The following is an 18,475-nucleotide window of genomic DNA, read 5'->3' as shown; positions in this document are numbered from 1 at the left end:
TCCGTGGCTCTGGTCGCCTCGACGTTTTTTCCCAGAGACACCCTCGCCACGCGCCCGCCGGGCTTCAGTGGATTGTGAGTCCGACAGCCGGAGCAGCAGCAGCAGCAGCAGATAGGCACCGACTGAGCAGAGAAAAGGGGGGGAGTGGGTTGTGAGATAAATAGTGAGAGAGAGGGGGAGAGAGAGATGAAAAGAATACTAAATGAGCGAGAGAGGAGGCTCATTCTGTAGGAAGCAACAGCCACGGCAACTGTTCATTCCCCCTCATCATCCTCCCGGGCGCTCTCTCTCTCGACTGACGCTGGGGGGAGTTAGAGGGCACCAGGACCCGTTTCGAGGAGCGCCGTCTCAAGGACGGGCACATCTCACCGACGAGAAGCCTGGATTATCTTCCCTACTGTCAGGTCGGCGTGGGGGGGGGGGGGGAGAATCTGAGAGTGGAAGTAGTCGTGTGCATAAAAGGGCTGTCGGCTGAAGGAGGGAGTGAAGAAGAGGAGCGTGGAAGTGTTACGGGGGTCATCACGGCGGCAGATGCCTCGTTCCGAGGGTGACAGAGACTGAGCTGCGTGGCGAGTCCACGCAGGTTGGAGCAGAGTCAGCAACTTGTTGACCAGGACCAGGGGGGGGGAGAAGATACACATTCGCATTCGGCTCGAAGGAAGATGATGAGGCTCCAGGGACCGCGGTTCAACCCTGGGTGAGCAAATCTTTCGTATGTGTTTCACGCCGACAACACCTGATGTTTGTGTTTGCCTCCTTCTGCAGCCCGTTATTACATCAGAGGCGGCTCGTAATGAGTTTTGAAAGACGTCTCCGTGGTTTAGCGCTCTGCGGGGTCTTGTTACACGTCTCGATGAGGAGCCTCATTTTCAATCATCATCCAAAAGTAATTTCATAAGTTACTTTCCCCGTGCTGTTGTTGTTCGAAAAAGGCTGGCATCTGTGTGCGCCGATCCAAGACGGAAACACAGCGGGACGCCATGTGATGGGGGGGAGAGAGGAGGGGGGAATGACAGGAATGGCCATGTATTGAGTCACGTCCACAGGAGGTGCAAGTTGTTGTGAAATCACCTCTTCCTCCTCTGCAACCTTTTATCTGTCACCCATCGCAAGCTGTTGCCTCTCTCCCTTCTTCCTGTGATCCAATCTTCACTTTCATTCTCCTGCCAAACAATTTCCTCGTCCTCTCAGGACAGCACGGGTGACCAGTTTCCTGCCTGACATCAGTGAGGGAAGTGTCTTGTGATTTCACCCAGACATCCTCTGATACTGACTTCCATAAAGCACCAGATCCAAACTAGAAATGTCCTCTTTTTTTTTGTTACTTCTGAGGAAATGAGCTTCTAATCAGCTCGTTATTTCCTGTTTCTCATTAACTTGCCTCGGTTTCTAACTTTAGAATTCTTCAGACTAGACTTGGTGGTGGAAAAAAACAAAAAAAACTCAGGCTCAGGCGGAGTTGGCAGGCAGATCGCCCCAGGGCTTATGGGTACACTTGCTGTTGGCGTCTGGTTGAAGAGAAACTTTAAAGAATAATGAAACTTCCCAAGACGACACCATTCGTTTCTGCCAGACATCTCAGGCTGGACCACTTAAAAAAAAAACAACGTTTTATTTGAATTGATTGGCCACACATCCTGTCTTACCTCCATGTTACAAGAAATACAATGATGTTACTTTCCTGGAATTCTAAGACCACTTTTCACATCCCGTTATTTGTGTTTAATCCAATCATAACGCCACTTATGTGCTTGAAACCTGGACACTGCAGGATTCGCAACTGTTTTTTTTTCTGAGGTTTGCTCAGAAAAGCTTGGTGGTATAAATACAATTTGTCCCACTTCCTGCTACTCTACTTGACCCGCCTGGTTTGAAGAAAGTACAGTTAAAGGTGGAGTTTTTCCTCAAAATGCTTTTTACTTCCATCTTCAAATCCACTATGGAAGGAAACGAGTTCCTTTAGAATATTGAACGTTTCTTATAACATCTAAAGGGTACATTTGTTTATTGAAAGGTTGAATTTAAGTTTTCAAAAAAGTTGCATCTGAGGAAAGAGTGCGATCTTTTATACATTCCCCATGCACCTCTGGACGCCGATAATGGTTCCGCCTCCCTGTTTCCGCCAATATATATTTATTTTTAATAATGTCGCAACAATAACCCATTTTAAACTTACAAATTCTCATTTACAAAATGTATAAATAATGAATTTTGCTGTATAATATTTATGAACGTATGTGGGCGCCACATATTTAATAACAACTATTTTAACCTGCTAACCAAATATCGCAAATGAGGTGCCATCCATCTAGACAACCTTCTAAGTAATGGTGGGTAGCTCACGAAATGCTTTGCCGCCCAGCCAATCATAAGTTCTCTCTTGTGTTGGCGCCATAAGTGCGGTGGGTGCGTTAATTACTGCCTCCCACTGAGTTCTGTGGTTGTAGTCACCTATGGGAAATACTTTATTCTAAAACATCGTCTGATCATTACAAATCTATTCAAAATGGTGACATTCACCAGCTCCTCCTTCAACATTACCATCTCATAATCTGTATATAACGCTTCAAACTGACAGGAAGTGGAGAATTTCTGTCCTGGACTGAAAATAGAAAAGAAAAAGGCAGCGGGACAGGAACGAGCCATTGGTCGATTCCCAGGGAATTCTGACAGGAATGGAACGAACGCAGGAACAGATAAATATAGGTAGTTCCTACCAAGGGCACAAACAGGAATTTAAGAGGATAACTGATGAACACAAGTGAAACTGTTGGGCCCGGGTGTCGACAGGTGCTGATTGCTCATGTCTTCCCCCCAGTCGGGGGAATCTGGCAGCAAAGTGATGGCTTTTAGCGGCCCCTGGGGGAAGATGGAGAAGAAACACAGAGTGTTGGAGACACGGATCTCCATCAACACGGGGTGTTTGATTGATCGACTGCATCCAACTGATCGGCCGCACAGTTGAAACATGCGACTGCCGTCATTATAGTGCTGCACACGGACTGTAGACCAAACTGTCAATATTTGAATTGAACAAATGATTGCATCAGAACTTTGTGTTCTGGCCGAGCTACATGTGAGGGTTTTACATAAATGTTAAGAAAGAAATTAAACGTTTATACATAGATTCATTTTGTAATTCAATTGAAAATCATTGCTTTAATACCTTTTTTTCTGAATCAGAAAAACTGTATTGCCAATGATGTCCACCAAACCAGGAGTTTTGTAAAACAAAAAAAGGAATTTTTCGTGGATTAGTTTAAAAATCAGACTGACGTGAAGATAAAATAAACTGGCAAATAAACCAATGTTAAATGCAAACCTTTGACTGTCTGCAACAAGATGGTCTCAAATATAGTTTTACTCATTTTCACTCGTCTACAGGCTTTTGTTTTTTGTAAATGATAAAGATTTTATTATTTGTATTACTTATTTATTTCAGCTTTATTTTGATACAAATACCATCAAATATTTATATTGGTCCATCAGTGCTGGGGCTGCTTCAGGAAGTATGTAGGCCGATGGATGGGACGATAAATCCATGAAAGTGTGGTCAATTTTGTATTTATATGCAGATTATGTAAATCTTCAAGCCTCTTTCTTGTTCTCTGATCAATTCTCTTCAGTCTTTGCAGTTACGCTCTTTACAGAAGTGTCGGGTAGAGAATCTCCCTTGTGTTTGTTTGAAGAACCATAGAAGTCACCACAAGCCTGTCACTCTTCTACTCTTCTTCCCTTTCACTTCTGATCAGTCGAATTTCTTGATGTGCGATGAGAAAGCGTTTGACTGAATCACGATAGGTGGTTTGTGTTCTCGTAGGGCTGGGTATTGAAACTTCGGTTCCTTTTGTGGCACAAACTGTAGTATGATAATCATGCTTTTTCTTTTGTTGCCAAGTTTGTGTACCCACGTCGAGATGAAAACTTTCATCTTAATGTGTGGATTATTCAGAAAAAAAAACGCATAAGTGAAAAAGGCAGTGAACACAGATTGTTTAAGTGTTATATGGGGCTATTCTTGTTGCTAAAGCTTTGTAAATGCGGGGAAGGATTTGAAAATATATATATGTGTATCTGTACAGTGATCCACAACGCGTCACTCTATTTACAAATGTGTCACTCGATTTGTAACTTCCAATAAACAGAAAAACCTGTTCTTTTTACGACAAGTGACTTTTGCAACAGCCCTGCCTCGGTTCACGATCCTTGAATGTGTAACAGGATTTGTAAACAAATACGTCAGCTGCGATGACACCGTCCCACCAGTAGTGGGCGGATATGCCTCCGTGCAGTTAAATAGAGTTGAAATGAACACGAACAACTCACGGACATGACATGGTAAAAAAAAATAAAACATAGTTTGTGGCCAACAAATACTGAGTTGTGGCCATGACAAAAATGATCTAGTAGTATCACGAATTGATATAAACAGATGGCAGTTTACTTACTTAAACTTGTCATTCTTAAATGATTGTTTTATATGTTTTCAAAATTAAACAATAATAGCCCCGTAGAGTTAATTTGCACTAGACATCATTTGTGACAAAAAAATTAACTAGAAATTTGTATTATGTTTGTTTCTTTTTGTTAGAATTGATCTCATTAAATTGGTATTGAAAAAAGTATTATTCAGGAATCAAAGTGAAGGTATAGTTATTGGTTCCGGTAAAGAACATTTAGGGTCGATACCTATGATCTTGTCAAGTCAATAGTTTCAACAATCTTACGCCCTGGACTTGTATCTATTGACACTTATTTCTGAGATATTGTATCAAGAAACGTGTTGTATTGAATGATTGACATCTTTCTAAGATCAATATGAACGTGAACAAATCCAATTACATGCTTCAACTCTATCACTTATTAACAGTTTGTGTTCAACTGCTCGCCTGTGTCGAAATATTGATATTTAAATATTGATATTCCAGTGGCCGACATCGATGACGCTTCAAGCCACAAGATACACATGTCGATTGTACACAAGAGTAAATGATCATTTTAACAATCAAAGTGAAGGAATCATGCAGCAAATATTGCAAATGAAGTATAAGTTTGACAATTCCAAGCAAAGAAACTTCCATTTTTTTTAGTAAACTAAGCTTTTTGAATTTCATCATTATGGAGTTAATAATATTGCTGAGATATTTTTGAGTAATATAAGCTTATCATCAATTGTCATGGAAACTAAAACTCATTATATGATTCATGAAGAAGTATATCATTTAAATGTTGTTGCTTTTTAACAACACAATCATCAACAACAATCTCTTGCAAAATGTTGTTATTGGGATTCTCAGTTAAGGTTTTAGCATTTCATAGCCTTTAAGAACTCAGTCTGAGCTGGTTCATCAAAATAAACCCGTCAAAACACAGGATTTCCTGCATAATTTAAATGCAGAACATATGCTTTATTTATAATCAGTAAGTACTTATGACCAATCACAAGCCATAATCTCATAACTTTTACTTTGTTGCATGTTATTGTGTCCCATTCATCTCAAGGGGATGATCTAACGTGTGCACGAGGGCTTGTGCACGGATATACAGTGACAGATGTAGCTATAAATAAGAAAACCGGAGCAGAAAGCTCTTTGAAGCTTTCAGTGGTTCAGGAAACATGGGGGGGGATCCTGAAAAACTAAAATGCATGAGGAGAAAAGGGGTGAGAACGATGCTTCAACCAAGAGGATGACGGGATGACAAGCGAGGGGATTTGATTGGATGACTGAGGGTTGAAGTAGTGTTGGTTACCTGCTCGTGTACAAGAATAGTTGACCCTGACGTCTACAGAAGAGCTGGTGATTGTCCTCCCGCTCAGATTCTAGATAGATATGAGCCTGCAGGAGATGATGGTGGTGCACGCAAACTGTCTCCAACTATGTCATTTACCATTGAGCCATGCCTATTCAATCTGCCTTTTATCTTTGGTTTGTAATGTTTTTATTGTATTATTACATGATTTTTGACTTGGAGTGTCGGTGTGTGTTACATGTGCAACCCTATGTGTGGTTTACATTTTTTAATGGTTATGTGATACTGTGTGCGTCTTCCTGTATGTTTATTTACTCTACAAGTATATGTATTGTCTATAATAGTATATTTGAAACCAGTATGTGGTTTATACCGTATATTTTGGACTATAAGACGCACTTAAAATTATTTTTAAGTGCGCCTAATAAATCTGTATGTCTTATGTTTAAGTTGTGGTCAAACTTACTGACCTTTTTATGATGTAAACAACACTTTTTTGTTAAGTACGAAACTGTTACTCTGCCAGGCTTTGTAGTATTACTTCAGAAGGCTCAGTAGTATTACACCGTGTGGCGGTGTAGTATTACCTTAACCTTACCTTGGCCTATATTAGCCTTATAGTCCAACACATATGGTAATGTAAGTGTTTTATCTGTGTGTGTTGTTGTGTACTTAAATTATTTAGCATTGTTTTACTTAGCGAAAATAAAATGATATGTTTTTAAAACAACACAAATTCTGTAAACAAATAAAAGCATACTTGTAGTTTTCCCTGCTTAAAAACAAATTAGGTTATGCAATTAAATAAAAGATTTAAACGATAAAGACAACATCAACGCTGCTCCATCCTCGGGCAATAAGAATTCAATGTGTTATTAGTCAAGTTTTTTAACTCAGCACGGTTTTTCAATTATCTTAAAATGCCATTATAACCTCAGAAAATGAACCACTTTTACCATCTTTACCCATAACCGTTACATCTCTGGTTCATCTCAAATGATTTGTCTTAGATCCCTTGGGATTATTTATTAATGAATACACATAGTTGTCGCCTCTCTTGGCATTTATTAAAATATTTTTAAGATGTGTTTATTTGCATCATCATAGCCGAGACTTGTACGATGGCGTCTATATTCGGGGTCGCCCCTCGTCCTTTCTTCATTCGCTTTCCTCTCTCGTCCTCCTCAGAATTTTTTACTTTCCATCACCTCTCCGTGTTTTCCTTACTCCTGCCCTTTTACTTTCAATTTCACTTACGTTAATTTACTTTCCTGTCTGCGTCTCCTCTGATCTGACCCCGGGCCTTCACATTCTGTTGCTCTTTCTCCCGCTCATGCTTTGCTGTCGGTCCGTCTGCTCCGCTCTGCCTGGCCGTCGCTCCCCTCTGGCTGATAGAAAAGTTTTAAGGTCACCTGATATCGCTCATCCAGCGCTCATAATAAATTAGCATTGTGCTTTGCTTCATTATTCAGGCCGACACCGCCGACCCCGGAGTCATCCCGCATCTCCTAATTCTCAAATTGAATTTAGTGATGAGTGAATCTCCCCTTTCACATAGCAGAAGAGATTTAGTGCTGGAGGCCTGTTATTGTTTGCAACATCAGTGCGGCCCGTGATGAATTGACTGTAGCTTGTACTAAGCAGTTCAAGGTCCACAAGCTATTCTGAGTCACGTCTTCAAAACAAAACACTGCCTGTTGTGTTTTTCATGGTGATTCTCCTTCAGTTTGCAGCTTTCTACAGATCCTCTGAATAACTCGGCAGAAAAGCGTTAAACTGCTTTTACAACTGGAAAGATGTTGACTTGTTTTCCAGCTCTCTTTTGTCAGAAGTACTATTTGACCTTCACGGTTTACCTTGAATTGCAGCACCATTGATGATGAAGTTTTTTTTCTCCAGTAAGTGAGCGAGTGATTCTAGCCTCTGTTGTCTGCTTTTGTCTCTCTTTACGGTCTTACACCATCACAGGGACTGGAAATTGTCCGTAGTTTGAAATAATGAGTAATATAAAAGTTATATTTGTCTTTATCTATGAGGTGGTTTGACCGAGTTGATGTTTAACACATATTATAAGTGATTATTAAAGATATTTAAGACACGTTTGAATACATTATAACATGTCATATGTAAAGTTGAGATTAGGGATTTGTATCATATTGTTTTTACTGATACTCATGCCAAACTGATACTTTTAGAACAGTGTTCAGAACAATTTGATGTTAGCCAAGCCTTGGACCTGCCCGAGAAGCTAGCTGTTTCATAGGTGGTCAATATGCAAGAATTGTAGCCGGGAGCTTGACCGAGGCTGTGGGTCCCTTTTTTAGGAATGTTGTCCTGGGGTGGTTAAGTTTGGGATGGTATTAGGAGAATTAAAGGAAGGCACTCTGGTTTCCTCCCACAGTCCAAAAACCTACAATACATAACATACAGAGGTTGATGGGGAACTTAAGGAAATTGTGCGTAGGTATGAGTGCGTGTGTGAGTGGTTGTCTGTCTTTGTGTGACCTGCGACAGACGGGTGTCCTGTTCAGGGCGTCCCCTGCCTCTCGCCCTGAGAAACTGGGATAGTCTCCAGCCCCCCTGCAATCTCCATAAGGTAAGAAATGGCAGAAAATTAATGAATAAAAAGGGGACCTAACGCATCCCCTTGCAGTACGCCACAGGGAGCACTTGCTATCCATAGTCCCAACGTTGTTTACTCTTTTGCCATGTAAGTAAGTCATAGTTATTTCACATTTAAAAAAGACAGGTAAGACAAACACAGGAGTTTCAGAAAATCAGGAAAAAGCACAAATAAAAATTTCTTAAGATGTTTCTTGAAGGAGTCAGTAGATCATCAAACACAGAGGAGGAGGAAGATCGTTCCAAAGCTTAGGAGCAACAGCCTGGAAGGATTTCTCTCCTCTGGTCCGGAAGTGTGTTCAGGAACCATCAGTAGATTCTGATCCACAGACCTCAGAGCCCGAGCTGGGGTGTAAGGTTGGAATAGATCAGTGATGGAAGGTCTGACCATGAATAGATCTGAAAGTAAGAACCAGAATTTAAAAATTGATCCTGAAAGAAACTGGCAGCCAGTGAAGAGATTAAAGGATCGGAGAAATGTGAGTTCTTCTACTAGAGCGGGTCAGAATTCTCACTGCAGAGTTTTCTGTAAACTGCAGGCAAGACAGCTCCTTCTTGTTTAGACCCTAAAATAAGTTTAGAGACTTTTCTCAGTTGAAGAAAACAGTTTTTGGTCCGTTTTGTACTAGAGACAACACATGTCTCATAATCATCATTTATACTACATGGTGCTTTTGGAGTCTCAAACCTGTGCCACTCTGTTTCCACCTTGTCAGATGATTATGGGAAACAAATATCATACATATATTTTATTATCTAATGAATTCCTCAGGATATATGTCCACAATTTTCACTGAAAAGTTTCCGAACACTTCATGACTCAGTGGTGATCGTGATCTCCATCAAGGTTTCATGTTGTCAGCGATTAAAGTGAGGGATGGTTCTCATACCCTTCAGTGTACACGCTCGGCTGTGCGCATGTGTGTGACAAGGTAACGCCATCTGTAGCACGACCCCGGAGGGCAGGCGGGGGGACATTATTCATTAACTCTGACCACAGGACTCCGAGGTGCCACTATCCAAGTGTGTGTTTCCTCGTGTGTTTTTGGAACGATCTTTGAACACATGAGGTCGATCAGTCTCACTCGTATGCTCTCCTTTTCGTTCTGTCGCTCACCTCTGTCTTCCACGTGTGATTCTGTGCCGATAGACAACCTCGTGATCGGTAAGCACTCGCCTAATGAATGCTGGCTGGTTATTGATTCACCCCGGGTTAGTTCAGGAGCGATGCAAGGTCTTCATGCGAGGTGAGGAGGTTGAGGAGCCATTTGCCGTGATGGAGTGTTGTCCTCTGGTCCTGCAAATTGGATTCACGAATCATCTCTCCCATCGTTGCTCACCATTGAAATTAAAATGCTGGCCCCTTCCGTGAATACAGAGTTAAACTGCCAAGAGTGGAAAAGTAGGTGATAAATCCAAAATCAATTCAACATCATTGGAGGGAAACGGCTAGTTTTTCATTTCGATCTGAAGGAATCCTCAGCTCCTCGGGCCGACTACATCATCCCTTTATTTAAAAAAAAAATGTTTTCTGTGATTTAGCCTCGTCCTTCACGACTGACCCACAAGGCCGCGCACACACACTTGCACACACACGGACTCTGCTTGAAGGGAGCACAGATTCAGACATTATTTCTGCCTCGCTGCTACACAAACAGGCGCACAGACGGCCCGGGGCCTTTTTTTTTTTGTACCGTTGGTTTGCATAGACACTCCATCTATGTGAGCACTCATGTCACTCTCGCTGGACCGAAGCCGTGTGGGATTCACTTGGCGAGGCCATTACATATGTGGCGCTTGGTCTTTTATGCGTGTCACGACAATGAAGAAGTTAAGAGTTGAGGATGGACGTGCCTCTGGTTCACTTTGAGTACTTCTGAAGTAACACAGTGGTGGGACTGCTGCATAATAAAGAGGTTCTGCTTCTTCTTTTTTGATCGTTCCCTTTCTCTCTTTGGTACAGGCCAGCTTTTTAAAATGCAGCGGTTTAATAACATTGTGTGTAATGCATCTTTTTTCCATTCAGATTAAATGTAACAAACTTAACTCTTGAGAACTGATTATGGTCTTCATCTGATTTTAAGGAACATTCTGGATTGAAATGCCAAATTTGCATCCCTTCAGTTTTTTTAATCATCTTCCACACAATGACAACAATAATTTCTGCTGTACTCATTCAAGGTTTTGAAGATTAAAAATGAGCAAATTAAAAAAACGGTTTTTTTTCAGACTTTTCAGTTTCACACAACAAAATATTTACTTGACAGTGAGTTGATATTGTAAATGTTACCTTATTTGTCCATTTTAAATGATCATTTATGACATTTATTATGAGTTTTCATTGTTACCCATGGTCGTGGTGCTATTTGTATTCAATACATGACTGTCACAATTTCAAAAAACAAGAAATATTTACCTTACCCAGTCTAAAATCCTCAGGGAGGGAAAGATAAACACACATCTGAAAAGGGGGATAATCTAAAAGAGAACAATTAACAGAAAAAATAAAATTAAAACAGCAAGGAGTTTTTAGTTCAACTCAAGAATTGAAAACTTGTAAATATAATTTCCTGTCACTGAGCTGGACTTAATGACCAACTATGGACTTATTTTGCGAACATTTGTTCTACTTAAACTCTACCTTGGCCGACCCAATCGTATAATACAAAGACAAGACACTTTTTCCCGACATTAAACATTTAGAAGTTTCCGTTTTTGACTCTAAACGTTCAAATCAACAGCTTTAAAATGGCTATTTCAAGTTTCACGTCTCAGTCATTTCTTCTTAAACTCAAGGTAGTGCTGAAGCGTCTCCTCCCACCGCCTGTTTGTTTCAGTAAAAGTGCATTTCGCTGTTTTTTTTTTTAGAAGATGTTAAGCCTTCGGCTACTTGGCCCGCTTGCTTTTGTCACGAAACACTCTGTTGTGTACGGAACCACTAACGCGACATCCGTGCTGCTGAGCTCTGGTTTGGTGCATGAACTCTGATTCGCTGTGTCAGCTGTGCACTTGAGTGTGATCATTTTTAAAGGAGAATTTACTTTGCTTCTTTTTTTTTTTTACCTTCTGACTGGTTTCTCCTCGCCTGCCCCATCGTTCACCCCCTGGAAAAGCTCGTCGACGTGAACATCACTCTCAACTCCTCCAGCCTCCCCGATGCCTCCTTCAACACTCAGACATGAATTTATCATGTGAATCAAAATAGAGCAACAGCTCTTTGTCTCTTTGCATGTCTTTGGTCCAAGATGAATAATTCAGCCTCCATGGAGAAATTAGGAGACGGGAGAGAAACAGAATCATTTTGGAGTCGCATTCAAGCTGTTCCCAAGCAGCAGGCTGTCGCTTCTCTCCAACAGTGTTCACTGTTTGCTCTTGCTTCCCATTACTCCTCTCACCAGTTTGATAATGACGATCCCAGATTGCTTCCTTAGATTACTTTTGTGTTTTTATTTTGCATTCGTAAAAGTGTATGTTTGTTGATTGGTGCTGGTATGTATGAACCCGCTCAATAGACTTGGTGGCACAACATGTTTCTTTCACCAGCTTCCTCCGTCAAACATGTTCTTTCATCCCTTCAGTTCACTTCCTGTCTCTGCCTCAGCTGCACTCAATGTTTAGGCTCGTTTTTTTTTTGGCAGTTTGTACCGGCTTTGCAGCGTTTCTAAACTCAAGGAGATAACCTTATTTTTATCCATTTTGAAGAGGCAATTTGAGATGCCAATTCGTGCCAACCCCCAAGAGTCCCGGAAAAGGGCATCAACTGTACATCCATAAACCTTAAATAAGTAAATATGTTGACACACCAGCGTTTTCTGCACATAAGTTAAATCATCCGCCTGGAAACACACACTCACACACACACGCAAGATAGAAACCCACACTTGGATGATAATTCCTGGCCTCCCGGGGCATCATTGAAACTTTCCAGCCATGACCTCGCTAAGAGCCAGAGAGATGAGAAACGAGAGACCAAGAGAGTCCTTGAATTTGAATCGGATATCCCCCTGGGAGAGCGGCCATCATCTCTGTGTGTTCTCACTGCCTCGCCTTGCTTTAGTAGCTCAAGGACCCTGTCGTTGCTAATGTCTTCTCTGAGAAAATAATGTGCCATCACACACTTAACGGCTTTTTGGACTGGAAGAAAACTAATCCGATACATCAGAGGCAAATAGTCTCCATTATCCACTCGGAGCAACACCACTGATATTTCTTCATTTAAACTGAATCACCAACAAACACCAAGAGCTGCTGGTAATGGGATCAAGCGACAAAACCATTTGGGTTACAGAGCAAGAAGGTTATGATATCGAGCTGCATTGATGGTTTTTTTTTTATTTAAACATCATATTAGAAAAGATTCAATTCTTATTTAATAACTCAGCATGTGCAAACTACATACATTTGCTTTATCAATAAGCACACACTAGAAAAAACATTTAGCATAGGTGCTAACATTGCAAATGTACTAGAAATGCTACCATTCAAGGCTCCGTTAATACATCGCTTTGTCTATTTTTTTTTAGCCCAAACAAACAGTCTTCTATTGAGGTTTGTTAGAATAGTCTGGTGGCAAAATTATATACAAACTTTTTATTATTTTCTGTTGATAATATGTTGGAGCATAATCAGATGCAATTTTTCCTTTATTTTACACTATTTCGTTTGTTTTGTTTTTTACTTCAGCTTTTGCCCATGTTTTTATTAATAATACAATTGGGTAATAAATGGAAATCCCCAATAAGTACAAGCATGTTATTAAACATTTATTAAGTTGGGTAAAAATGAGGGGATTTAAGAACTTTTGGGGTTTATATTAAATCTGAAAATCCAGCAAATAATCAAATAGAATGTAAGCTTTAACATTCTGAATGCAGTATTATAAGTGTTCCTTTTATAGAAACATTAATATCTAGGCTTTTCGTAGAAGGTTAAACAGTGTCTAGAAGACACTATCAAGAAAACATGAATGGATTATAAAAGATGTAAACAATCCCATCACATACTACTGCATCCATCTCTTTCAAATGAGTAATAGTAAAGGGATGTCTCACATATCTTTGAACAAACGTAGAATAAATGTGCTCAAGGTCGAACGGCGAGAAACGTTCCTTCGGAGAGTTTGATTCTTGTGTCTCGACATGGAAGTGCAGACATGTCTCGTCTAACACAGCGTGTCACGTGGCGGCTCCCTGAGGTCGTCAACAATCTGCCGTCACTCACGAACCCTCGCTTGAAAACATCTATCGCGTCCACCGGTTCCTCCCCTTACGCCCCATTATCTACTTTTTCCAGCACAGGTTCACCTGGAATTCTCTTCCAGCATCTCTCATCGGCTTCGATGACCTTTTCTTGAAAAGTCGTCCCCTCCTCCTCCCGGCTAATGATATGTTTCTGCCACCTTGCTCAGCCATGTTTACAAAGCTGTCACAGCCGTGTGTGTGTGTGTGTGTGTGCACGATGTATGTTGTTGCACAAGGAGGTGGAATATCCTCCTTTGGGGATCTCAAGAAGTGTGATCTTCACAGGACGGTATTTCCACTCACAACACTATGAAACGCACACATCCTTGATACCAGAAATTGGCGATGGTTGCACCTCTTACTAGACGCCACTCTCTCCCTCCTTTCAATGTCATCTTTTCCCGTTTTTCTCTCCCCTTAACCTCTATTTTCCACCGTCTCTCCGCTCGCCTCTGTCATCACCACTTCACCATCAAACGGAATCGACGGCTCCCATTGGCCGCTACCAGACTCCAGCGACCAATGAGCTTTTTGGGCTAACAGGGTCACCGCTATCCATGAAGCCGTGCAATCCTCCGACATCCCTGCCGTCTCTGGATATCCAAGTCACACCGTCGAAACAGGAATATCCTCTTTGGAGCTATGGTTTATTCAAACACCCTTCTCTTCTAGGAGCTAATTTGAAGTCTGGTTCTTCCCCCCCCCCCCCCCCCTCGTCCGATCACCTTGGCAAGAGTTTAAAGAAGGAGACAGACTAGCTAAACACACATCTGCAGTCTTGCTTTATGCATCCGGGTCAAAGCAATGTACATATTCATCGTGAGTTCTCTCCGTGTGAATCTGGCACCGGGCTGCACTTCAAAGACCCGGCAAGGAAAGCTGTCTTGCTCCTCCCTTCCCCCCCGATTTCCCCTCCAACTCATTTCTTTCCCCGCTGTTTATTTGTCACGCAGATGCTTGTATATTTATATGCAGTCTGCCAGTCACGGAAGTTGTATATGTGGAAACTGAATCACCCCCCCCCCCCCCCACACACACACCTCTCTAGGAAGATGTGGCCTTTTCATGGTGCAAAATGTCAATAGACACGTTTCATGTTTTGACGCCTTGAATAATGAATTTGAAAAAAAAAAACACATGCCATTTGGTTAGGAGGTTTTTGGTTAAGACGCAGCCGTATTTCACGTTACTTTTCCCCACTTTCTGATCAATTTCAAAGCCTGTGTAGGTGGATGTTATTTCCTTGTGATATCCACCAAAAAAGGCAAATAAATTGAAATAAAAAAGCACATCTATAGTTGTGACACTGAAAGAGGATACGAGTGAGATGGCAGATGTTTATATGGGCATCTGGATTGCAAAGCAATGCAGTGAAATTGTTGCATCTCAGTCTTGTTAATGTTTTAGTAAAAATCTGTGTCATTATGGTAGATGAGTAGCATACGAAAGTAGCATTTTTATAGTGATGTAGTGAAGTAGTAGTGTGTGTGAAAAATGTGAAAATCTCAAATGGAAAAAGACGTAACATTTTATTTGCTCCTTAATAAATGCAGTCAAAAGTGTCTCCAGAAAGAAAAGAATACTCAATATTGCTAATAAATTAGTTAACATTGAGCTGGTGAGATTCTGTTTGTATTCTGCAGTTTTATTTTTGTGGATTCTAAGCGCTCTGAGCATGAAAACAAAAACAAAGAAACCCCCAATATTATATAAAACATCACAAAATAACTTCTATAAAATCACCTCTCATCGTTTGATGTCAATCCGCCTTCAGTGATCTTAGTTTTTGCTCATGTCTTGAGTCATGGAATGACATGGAATGTTTTATTTATTAGGTTGAACGCTGTGTTTCATAGAATTATATGAAACCAGCTCTTTGATGGTAGGAATACAATCCCTTTTGCGCTGTATTGTTTCAAGTTGTGTGTGATATGTTGGTACAGTGTGAGAAGGTGTAGGATGGAGAGATCTCCAGAGGAGTCGAAATTATTCGTATCCTTAAGACGTGAAATGGAGCGGCATCAAGACGGCGTCTCTCCGAGCATCAGGCCTAATTTGCATCATTAAATCCTCTCATCTGTGCAATGGCTTTGACCTTCTGCTTTTCTCACTGACAGATCGGGACAGTGTCACGCTGGCTTGGTCTTTTCCTCGGGTTTCATCCATCAGACTCACTTTCCACTCCTCCATGTCCATCTTCTTTCCCTTTCTTTGACAACCGAATCTATATCTATCACTCGTCATTGTTCTTTTATGCAGCTCAAACCCAACCTTCATTTCTTCTCATTACTTCACGGTGGAAGACGATGGCTTTCTTGGGGTTTTTTTAATTCCCTGTTTGGCTTTTAACCTACTTAATGAGCTGGAGAATTGAATTCCTCGTCTTTTGATACCAGAGAAACGCAAATAGTCTCACACATATTGATGGATGTTAATACACACAAAAAACTCCATGTAGTGGAAGCGGCCCGTTCCCTCTCACGTGCAGCGTCTCCGGGGAAATGTTGTTGTTGTGCAGAGATTGTTCCGTTATCACGACAATCAGGAGAGACGCAGGGAAGCGGACGTGATTGGACTTTCCAACGCTCGACCAACAGCTCGGCAGCGTGAAATCCATTGACCGTTGAGAAGTGCTGTATAGAAAGGCTTGATGTAAATTACATTTTTATGATGAAAATGAAATTTGAGGAACACAAATGAATCACTTCGCACCTCATATTCACCTCCTCTCACCTGAGCAAGAGGCAATTTTGCGGACACAATGACATATCAACTGCTATGCCATTCAACAGACCAAGCGACTGTTGTTCGCACACAACAACACAGAAACTACAAAAGAAAAAATAAATGGCAGATTAAATTAGAGTTTAATATTATCAAAGCACAAGGAGGTTGAAAGTCGTTTTCAACAAACTGGAGATATTGAGCTGGGAGCGAAGAGCTCTACCCGTAATGGTCTTATAACTGTTTGAAGATCACTACCATGGGTTGAGGGTTTTTTAAGACGTTCTCCACGATGCTTTCTTCTTTATAATTTCCTCGTTAGGTGAGTCCAAACCTTTGGCCGGTACTATATATATCTACATTTATATAGGCACTTGTCGAGTCTGGTTACCCTCTCAAGGGTGCTACAGGGGTTCTACAGGGGTTTTATTGGACTTAAAATGCCTGCCATGAAGTGCTCTGTGTCTGGACTAAGCCTGTTTTTTTTTTGTTGGCCAGAAACAGCTTTGCACAAACTCCTCCCATTCACTGTGAATAGGCTGATTTTCCTCGTCTCATTCCAAGGAATATTTTAAACGATCAGCGCGCTGAAGCCGATTCATTAAGCAAGTTACAGCCTTTTGAAAGTCTGGGACCCGCCAAGCCCTTAGTAGCTTCCACATTATTTTTCAAAATCTGTCGCAATCGACAAAAAATGACGCTAGTAACCTTATAAGTTCATGAAAGCATGTTAAAGGGACAATAAATATAAATGGTTTTTAATGGTTTTGTATCTTTTAAAAATCTCCAGGCAAAGCGCAGGTACTAACCCAGATACGGCCCCTTCCCAACCTTGATTATTTTGGACCAGAACTTTAAATTGGTTCACCCTCAATGGTACTCAGACAGGACTAACTGTTAACTAGTTGTATTAAAAAGTCAAATCACCTCTTGAACCATTTTAGCTGCAGAATGAACTAACAAACTACTTTGATAAATGAATGTTTGCTTCTTAAACTCCCACAATTTCATTGCTTTAGCTGACAAATTATAATAGTGAGTTAAAGTTCATCTTGTGGAGAGATACCTAAGAGTAAGAGTTCTTGCTGATGATAAAGGGAAGGATACAGCGTGGAAAAATGAAACGGGGCAAAAGGCCAACGTCTTGATTTATCGTGCAATCCGCATTTCTACTCTCACCAGAAGTACAGAGTTTGAAAGGGAAACCATCTTATCCTGGTGCCTCATGGGCGGATTCCCGGTGAGCTCTCCTAGGCAAGACCCCGGGATGAATCCAAGACCAGAGGAGAGACTACATCTCACAATTTGCCTCAGGATAGCCACTAGAAGAAGGGTTTCAAGAGACTTTCCGCCTGCGCCTACTCAAGAAAAAACGAATAAACGGTTAGACTATTAAATCTGAGTGAGTTTTACAAAAAGCCTTGAACCATCTATTGAATCCTAACATGAAGACGGGGAAGAAAAGTCTGGCCACCGTTTCGTATTCCCTCATCCCCCGGTGACACGTACAATGATGACAGGGTTCGCATGAGAGGATTGTTTGCACTTGCGTCAGACAGAAGCTTCATCTGTGGCCCTCAGTTTACATCACCAGCCAATCAAAAAAGGGGGAGGGGGGGGGATTTATGGAGTGTAACTTTGGGAGTGTATTGTCAAATATAGTTAGCTGCGCCGTCTGAGCCCTCTGGAAGCAAGCGCGAGATAATTAATTAGCCGTTTCAATTTCAACCAGTAATAAGGCCACTGATCCTCAAAGGGAAATTCTAACTCACTTGTCATCATGCGTGTCATTCAAAATGATCGGGCGCCGCATGTGTGGAAGTTTTTCCCTCTGAGACGAGTTTGGGTTTGATTAACAATGAGATAGAGGCTAAGTATAAATACTCGGTCTTTATCTCCTGTCGGTATTATCTGTTACTCTGGATCTGCCATTCTCACTAATAGTGTAATAATCCCGGTGCATGCTGGGTAATTAGACTCCCAAGATAAACAAGTGCAGCAGTGATTGCCGCGCCACAATGTGTCGTGTAAACACGAGCTTATCCGCTGTCACGCACAATTCACTGGTCTTTAACAGCTGGTGTGGCTCTTTGTTCAGCATCGCTCTTTTAATTCCATTAAATGCCTTTTAAATTTTA

The 18,475-nt window shown here is 41.2% G+C and overlaps 1 protein-coding gene across 1 annotated transcript in view; it reads left to right on the top strand.

Annotated features, from left to right (window-relative positions):
- Positions 1-253: 253 nt before the first annotated feature.
- The window catches only part of lingo3b (leucine rich repeat and Ig domain containing 3b), a 41,509-nt gene continuing 23,287 nt past the window's right edge, over positions 254-18,475 (top strand). Inside the window, exon 1 of the mRNA XM_087811949.1 lies at positions 254-697. The gene's annotated coding sequence lies outside the window, so the exon portion shown is untranslated. The remainder of the gene's footprint in view (positions 698-18,475) is intronic.

Source organism: Callionymus lyra, chromosome 16 (assembly GCF_982586985.1).
Source record: "Callionymus lyra chromosome 16, fCalLyr1.hap1.1, whole genome shotgun sequence".
Taxonomy (NCBI): domain Eukaryota; kingdom Metazoa; phylum Chordata; class Actinopteri; order Syngnathiformes; family Callionymidae; genus Callionymus; species Callionymus lyra.
This window is presented reverse-complemented; position numbering and strand designations above follow the sequence as displayed.